Source organism: Alosa alosa, chromosome 3 (genome assembly GCF_017589495.1).
Source record: "Alosa alosa isolate M-15738 ecotype Scorff River chromosome 3, AALO_Geno_1.1, whole genome shotgun sequence".
In the NCBI taxonomy this organism is placed as follows: domain Eukaryota; kingdom Metazoa; phylum Chordata; class Actinopteri; order Clupeiformes; family Clupeidae; genus Alosa; species Alosa alosa.
Genome location: NC_063191.1, coordinates 15554198 through 15563264, shown reverse-complemented (window position 1 = coordinate 15563264; position 9067 = coordinate 15554198).

Sequence of the window (9067 nt, the reverse complement as noted above, 5' to 3'; positions counted from 1 at the left end):
ATGTAATTAATTAGATTCATTTTTTTTTAATCGATTGACAGCCCTAGTATTTTTCATACTGCTGTGGCCCACTTTGAACACTTGAGGGCAGTATCAGTACAGCTTCAGTGTCCATTCTTGGAATGTGCAGCATTAAGCTTATTACCTACATGCATACACATAGATATTTTGACATACACGGTCTCATGTAATCATGTGTTAATATCATACTCCATTGTGCCTATATGTCAGGAAAATCATTAACATCTTTTAAATATTACATCACATGAGTAATGATAATGACTATGAAGTCAGTGATGGAGTTTACAACAGTAAAACCGCTAGTGTCCTACAGGGAATAGTTACATTGGCGGTCTGGCCACAATTTGCATGTTACGGGAACACATGCTAGTTTTGTGGGACACCCTGTAATTGCGAGCACAAACAGGACATTGCTCATTCCAATCATGTCCTGAATGACCTGCACAGCATGCAACACAACAGCTCAGCTACGTTCCCACTATACCGACACTCGGCTCCTCTGTCGCTCAGCTAATTTCGGTTCCGTTTCTAGTGTCGTCCCCTCGTGCTGTGAGGAACCAGACCTTCGGCTGGTGTTGCCAGACGGCCGTCCGGCGCCTCAGCGCCACTGTGTCCGCTGCTCGGTAACTCACTACGCCATGAGGAGGGCCTGCCGTGCCGACTGGTCCACACCCAGCCCTGGGGCCCCAGCGCTTTGAGGGAGGCATTTGGTATTCACTAAGCCTCCTCTGGCCCTCTTCCCTCATTAAGGTTAAAGGGACACCAGGCAAGCCTGATGCTTTTTCTCTACGAAACTCCCCCCGCTCGGTCTGAAGCTCTTTTCCTTTTCTTTGCGTCTTCCGTCAAGGGTTTTCGCTGCTTCTTCGCCGGCTCTGCCATTATACACACGTTTGCAACAATCTCTAGCGTTTCGTTAACCTGCCTCTGTGCTGTAAACTGATCCTGCTTCGGTCGGTGGGTAGGATACACCGAACTTGCAAGTGGGATATTCTTCCTACAGGCAGTAGGGGCGAGAAAGCCTTCATTCGCCCCGTAATGAGTCATTTAACCATATACCGACTTACGAAGATGATTAATTAACACGAAAACGTTGCCTGGAGTCCCTTTAAGGGATTACTGTACCCAGTGGGCCATGGGCTAGAGGGGGCAGTGCAGGGGAAGGAGGTTGAGAGGCTAGGCAGCCCAAGACAAACCATCCGCAGGGGATTGCTTATAATAGTCACATTTTGTATTGGTGAGGTATTGCAAGTCATGCTTTTGTGGAACAGATATTAAATGCAATGTTGCACAATGGAGATTTGCAATGAATGCAAAGTTAGCTTTGTATCACTCGTTAGTAATAACAACGAAACATTTGGGTTAATAAGGTTGATACACCCAGATATCCAGAATATCAGTTCAAGTTCAGATTTCAAGACATATTTTAAAAGTGCAACCGATGTCAACTCAAATACTGGTCATCAATTTGACCACGCAGGCCACCAGCGAGCACACGAAACTACAGAACAAACAAAAATCCCAAGTAGCAGCAGATCTGACGCTAGTGGAATGTGTGGCTCGGGCGCCAGACCAGGATGGCGTAGTCACCCGCGGTGGAACAGAAAACAGGAAATTGGGAATGGCGGAAAAAGGGTAGCGCCACGCGTGCTCTGTGCCCAGCCAGCGTGCGCGTGTGGCCAAAAGTCCATACAATTCAATAGCACTGAGGAGGGGGAGTCATCACAGGCAAACCCCTCACGAACAATAACACTTCCACACCTGCAGGAAAACCCCAGGCAGCCAGAACCCCAGGTGGACTGGTAATGTGGTGGAGATGAGTCACTTTTTACACAAACATAAAGACATCACTGAGCTTAGGTCCTTTTATACTCTGCAAACATGCCATCAATTAAGATTACATTTGCAGTTTTCCACTGTATTCAAACCTATAAAAGCCTATTGTTTTATCTGATATCTACACTCACGTCATCATGAGAGTCCCTGAGACAGACCAGGACCTGCACCAACTGCGGTGTTCTCACGGTCGTTTGACCACCAGTTAACCATTTACCTTTATCCGAAACAAATGTCTCCCTAATAAAATAACCTTCAACCTTGAACCTACACATGAATCTTTCAGCAGTGTATCCCTGGATAAGCTGGAGTGTTAATATGTCTTGCTGCTGCAGTGAGGAGAGCTCCTGGTTGCTACCGGTCTCACCTGTGCCTCTTCAGTGATTACGTTGATTAGGCCAGTTGTCCAGGTAACCTAATTGGGCCCTGAAGCTCAGGAGACAACAGGCAGAGGATGGTAACAAGCAGAAGCCAGATGGGAAAGTGCTTGCAGTCAGTGTTTTCATTTTCCAGTGTTTGCTCGCGCTGCTGAATGGAACTTAAAGTGAACTACCTCCGCTGTGCTATTGGAGCGTAGATGAGCATCTCCACAGGTGATTACAGGCAGTCTGATTTACCCCTCTGGAGTGTTCTGCACTTTGCTCTAAAACTGTACTTCTTGTGGGACACTGGTAGCCTAGAAATCTAGACGCACCCTAGCGGCAGCAAATTACATTTGCTTCCAGGGCTAGTCTAGCAACGCTCCGTTGGCTTGCGAGCTCGAAAAATTAAACTTCTATCAGGCCAATCAAATCGTATAGAGAGTCGTAGGGCTGGCTTAACATAATGATTGATGGCAGAGTTGCAACGGTTTGGCTTGAATTCCCTGCTACTTGAAAACAAAGAAGATGGATGTTGCTGTTGGCCAACAGTGTGACACAAGTTAAGCTTGTTTTAAGTTAGCCAAAGTTTGAACTAGCCAACTAGCTCCGCTGGTGGGAAAATGCATAAGACTCAGTACTGTCCTATTGTGTGCAGAGGGAATTTGAAAGACAACCGATTATCCCGCCCCTCGGACTGAGCACTGCGAACGGTGAGTGCCCAGACCCTACATTTTAATGTGGGTCTGGCTCTCCAGGATAGGACACTGGGGCACAACTGGCTGCAGTGTCTGTACTACATTCGGGGTCCAAGTGCCCATGGAGGCCCAGGTTACAGTCCAACCTGGGTCATTTCCCAATCCCACCCCATTTCTCTCTCTCCCACTTGCTTCCTGTCAGCATCTTCACTGTCCTATCACATTAAAGGTCCAATATAACTGTACTTCTAAATGCACACTATGTGTTGCCTGCCACCATGCAGGGCTAATTGAGGTGTATGTTTTTAATGTGAGTCATGATGCCGCTGAGGTCACTGGCAATTCTGCTGCGGACATTCCGGGTTCTACAGGCCCCCTGTGTGTCTGGGTGTCTGAACGACCTGCCCTGCTCGCACTCTCTCGGGCAGAGGCAGCCGGCATCCCACTTTCACACCATCCTGGACAGTCATGGTCACGTCACCTTTGCCAGCCAGAGCTGGACACTTCCACACAAGCAAACCCATGCACACACCCGCATAGGCATACACACACACACACACACACAGACGAGCAGTGCTTATGGAGGAAACCTGTCCCCAGTTGCTGGGTTTCCTCTTGCCTGGGGCCCAGTGCCGTTACATCACAACATCACTTCCTCCTGACCTGGTTTCAGTTGGTAAGACCATCTGTCTGCTGCCTGCTCTGTTTGTCTGCCTCTAGGGCTCTCTCTCTCTCTCTCCCCCTCTCTCTCTCTCACTCTCTCACTCAATCTCTCTCTCTATTTATGTAGATGTTTTGTTGTATTTGATTGGGTGTGTGTGAATTTGTGTGTGTGTGTTCTTCTATGAGTTTGTGCTGTATCTTTCATTCTCCCTTTTTGTTTTGGAAGGTCGACTTCCTCCAGTGGATTCTCCTCTTGTCATCACCCTCTTCTTTTCTTCCTGTGAACCTTCTGGAAACCTGGCCCTCGCTCTCCAGCACGCACATGGGAAATCCCTGCATTGTTCCTTGGCGGGAACATCGTGCACATGTAACACTGTGAGGACATCATCTTGAATTGTGCCTCTTGGAACATTACGGGGGGGGAGACAGATAAATCCAAAATACAAAGACGTTTAATCAAAACAGAACCATGGAAAAGAAAAGAAAAAACCTGGGAACATTTTCTCTTTCTCCCCCTCTTTTGTGCCCAGTGTTCCTCACTCACACAGTGGAACATTTCTAACCTGAGAGGTGTGTCTGGCCTTCGTCCAGCCACCTCTGAGAGGAGAACAAACAGAGACGTGGCATTCATCATTTCATCTCTGTGTGTAACCTGAGTGTCTTCATTTCTTTACCCTGGTACGAGTCATTGACATGGGTGTGGTGGGTCCCATATTCAAGCGGTCGGTCAAATTTTAGTCATACCTCCCGTCTCAAACGGTTTGAGGGAAATGTGTTATGTAATTGTAACATATAATTATGGGCAAATAAAGACGCAATATGAAGGCATTTGACATTTCAAAAGTATGTTTGGCGAGGTAGCAAGCTTGCGACATTTCCTGGATGTCAGCAGTGCTGCTGTTGTTTGCAAACTAACCATGTTGGTTGTTGGATAGTCAATAAGAACGCCATAGTGATCGTATAATGTGCCTCTTAAATGTGATCAAACAGTTTTTGGAGTTTCCACTCTGGCTGGCTTTCAAGCATCAATAGTTTGTATGTGAGTGCAGGTGGTTTAGAGAGAACATTACACAGCATCAGTGGTTATCGTCACTGGCCTTAACCCCTCTGGACAACTGTTTTCCTCTCTGTGCATATATCCTTTCACACTGGCGAAATCGCCGCGATTTTATGTACCAGAATCGCGGAACGACTGTCCCTTTCACATAGACCGAAGCGGAACGGCGGGACAAAGTGTCTCGCCAAATTTACTACCAAGCCCCCTAGACATTTTGCCGAGTTTTTTCGTTCCGGTGTTACACGGTAACTGGCTTTCATGTTAACTGGCTGGACTGTTTACTTTGCCTCTGGAGTTAACGTAACCGCCCCCTTCTCTTGCAGGTGTGTTCAGCTGATGATTTAGCCTCCGATACCTGGCCGCAGATTCGTCTGTTTAACTGAAGTTCAAATAGACATGTTTGTGATGCTCCACTTTGTTGTTTAATAAAGCTTTACAACACGACGTGTCAGGTTGTCTGTAGTAGGCTAGGCTACATGCGCTGGACCATGAATATGCCACCAAATAAATAAACTCCACGTGGGTCTCGAACCACTACTAAATTAAACTGCTCATGGTAACTGGCTACTGTGTTATCTTGCTGCATTGCCCAAGCCATTTAGACCTTCAAAGTATAGCCTAGGCTTAATGGTTTTTACGTTTCACTGACTGCTGGTCTGGCGGCACGCGGCCACCTAGTCTATCTTCAGCCTAAATTGAGGAAGCATTGCTGGTCTAAAAATGTATACATTTAAAAAACTGTGAATGGCGAGGATTGAACCCGTAGGCTAGTCTAAAAAAACATTGTCAACGCATCAACCTGTTGAGCCACATGCAACTTATCACTTGTTAAGAAATAAATTACTAAAATATATAAAAATCCAATACATCTCAAACCTATGTTAACATGTCAAAACACGAACGTAAATAGCCTAGGCCTACGTATCTTGTGATATTTGATATTACATATCTTTTGTGATATGTAACATTTTGTGTAAAATGAAGACATAGACTTCTCCTGCACATTGTGCGTTTCAATGCGTGTTTCACGTTCGTTGCGATATGCATCAGGTTAATATGCAGATTATAGTTCTAGTTTTGTTATTCGAGTTCGAATCTCATAGTTGAACTTTTTTATTTTATTTATTTGCTGGTGTTCATAATAAGACACTTCAAGTAGAGGCGGCCACAGCCTGGCAGCAATCAGTGAAACGTTTGTAAACTGAATCATGATAGGCTACTTTGGGCAACATTCCAAGATAACACAATCCGCTGTGTTAACCTGCTAAACACAATAACATACTAGGTGACCTCATTTACTAGTAGGCCTAGTATTACCAATTTCGCTGGGAAGTGTCAACTGGTTAGTGGTGCAAGCATGTTGGTGTCAGGTTATCATGCAAGCAGTTTAATTTAGTAGTGGTTCGAGACCCACGTGGAGTTTATTTAGTTTGATTTATTTGGTAGCATATTCATGGTCCAGCGCATGTAGCCTACTACAGACAACCTGACACTTCCAACGCCGACACATCGTGTTGTAAAGCTTTATTAAACAACAAAGTGGAGCATCACAAACGTTTCTATTTGAACTTCAGTTAAACAGGCGGCCAGGTATCGGAGGCTAAATCATTAGCTGAACACATCTGCAAAAGAAGGGGGCTCCGTTTAACCTGGCAATAGCCAGATGAATTTCGCTCCGCCTAGCTCCACTCATCCATCTGGAACCGATCCATTGAAGTGTTGCTTCAGAAAGCTGGGCCGAATCAAAAAATGCTTGCATATGATTGAATAAGACACTTGTCCGTCATCTATTGACGTGCTACTTCAACCACTCACATCGAAGCCAACCCGTGACGCTAATAACAGACTCACAGTCGCTTCTACGCTTATGTCACATCTATGAAACTCCCCGCCTCTGCCCCTGATTGGCTAAACCATAAAGTTGGTTGGAGAAATCACTCTCAATGGAAGAGGTCCCAGATGGATGTGAGTGAAGCTAGGCGGAGCTAAGCGGAACGATATTCATCTGGCTAGGGTCAGGTTAGGCTACATTAACTCCAGAGGCAAAGTAAACAGTTCAGCCAGTTAACATGAAAGCCAGTTACCGTATAACACCGGCAAATTTTCATCTCGCTTTCAGACACAAAAAGACGGCAAAAAGACGTCTCCTCTTCCCGCAAATTTAGCGGGATCTCTGTGTGAAAAGGCCTTATGACTGTGGTCTTTTGACATAAGATATGTTCTGTTCTCAGATGGGTTTAACCACTCTTTCACCCTCGACTCAGGCATTAGACAGACTCGGCCGTTGTTGTGGAACAAAAGCTGCATTGTATCTGTGATTGTAGTTTTTGGCTTGGGCCAATTGGTCTGTTTTTGTTGCTCTGCACTTTGGCCGTAATGTGCGTCATATTTGTACCCGTGCCCCCTAAAATCCATGTTTTTGCGTTTGACTTTAATAAACCGTCTGGCCTTTCATCCACATTGTATTGTTGTTTTTGACTGTTTTTTTTCTTTGAAATTCAGCAAAGATGCAGTTCCTGCTGATGTTGGGTCAAATGAGTTTGATGACTTTATTTTATGTGTGCTGATGTATGCATGTGTCTGATAGTGTTGATTTGATTGTGTGTGTGTGTGTGTGTGTGTGTGTGTGTGTGTGTGTGTGTGTGGGTAAAGTTAATTTAATCACAGACTTTTAAATATTAACTAACAGTCTAAATAAACCAACTGTGGATTCTTACTGCTTCTTGAAGGATGCTAATTAATAGCCTATCAGTCCTGCCCATATTTTACCATTGCCCCTTAATCTATTTCGCACCTCCCAATTACCCCTAGTTACCATAGGCCTACATTCAGCTCCAAAACATGAACGATAATTTGTCAAAGTAAATAAGCAAGCATGCCACCTTTACATTCCCCCCCCAAACCCTGCCATCCCATCCACGACTTCTTCTCTGCTAAACAAGAACAAAAAGAAACAAAAGCACATTATGAGTATACATTATACAGTATGAGTGTATGTGTGTGTGTGTGTGTGTGTGTGTGTGTGTGTGTGTGTGTGTGTGTGTGGGGGGGCAGTTTTACCCCTCTTCTGCACCTGTGTGTGGCCTGACAATGAATACTGTCAACTATATGGTGTAGACTCCAAAATATCCGGTATTTTATACCCCTGTGACTGTGGTTTCCCCCTGTCTGCCAATCAGAAAATAGTTTTTCTTGTCTCCGAGGCATTAACTATTATATTTAAAAGTTTAATAGATTGACATTTCAGCACCGGCTATGTTTATCAGTGTCAATACACACCCTTTTATGTATTTATTTATTTTAGATTCGACTAGAGTCCATTGATTGCAACAGTGTAAAGCTACCATAGCTATTTTGAAAAGAAAAAGTGATGATCAGGGCCCACAGTACACTAAAAGACCATTAGCTGTTATGAAGAAGAGACAGAGAGAAAGAGAACAGAGAGAGAGAGAGAGAGAGAGAGAGAGAGTGAGTGAGTGAGATTGACGTTGAAAACTACAGTATCTGACACCTCCGGACAACATGCGTGTTTGGTAATTCGAACTAATAGACTGCCATATTCGCTCGCCAGCATTGTGGTGCGTCCATGTCCAGACGTAGGGAAGGGGGCATTGGTGTATGTTACATGGCCACGGTCATGGGGCCAGTGTTGCCACAGTTACCTTGAAAAAGTAATCTGATTACTGATTACTGATTACTCCTTTAAAAAGTAACTTAGTTACTTTACTGATTACTTGATTTTAAAAGTAACTAAGTTAGATTACAAGTTACTTTATTAGTTACTTTCAGCAGCTGCCGACAACACCCCCACCGCCTCAACATAAAAATGATAACCGGTTTTGCCAATGATCACTATACTGGAAGTGCATTTTAACAGTAATGCCAACAATGTATAGCAGACATCCCAACCTAACCTACTTAGATACTGAAATTCAGATGTTTGTTCAATAATGTCTAGTCAGTACACCAAATAAGGAAGGCCTATTGATAGAAATTGTGATAGTAGGCTAAAATATGTAGATTTTGGCAGTTTGGCCTTTTCATGTAGCCTTGGCAACTAGCCATCTAGTATAGGCCTGAGTAATATGCAAATGAAGTTACACTTGTTAAACTCACCTCAACAAGTCTTTTAATCATTTAACCCGCTGTGCGCAATGCTAAAGTCACTGTTACAAACAGTGCAGTGTGCAAGACTATCATTATGTTTTACTCTTATGAGACAATTTGGTACACTTTTGTGTAGTCTGATGTTCCTTTAGAGATATAAACCCACCTACACTGAAAAATGATTGGTTGATTTAGCAAAACAGACCAGGATGCTCTCTGTCTTGGATGCTCTTGCAGGCACACACGCACCACTCCTCTCTCTCCCCCTCTCCGTTGTGTGCGCGTTAAACTCAGATGCACACGCGATTTGAAGTCCGCTCTGGCTTGTT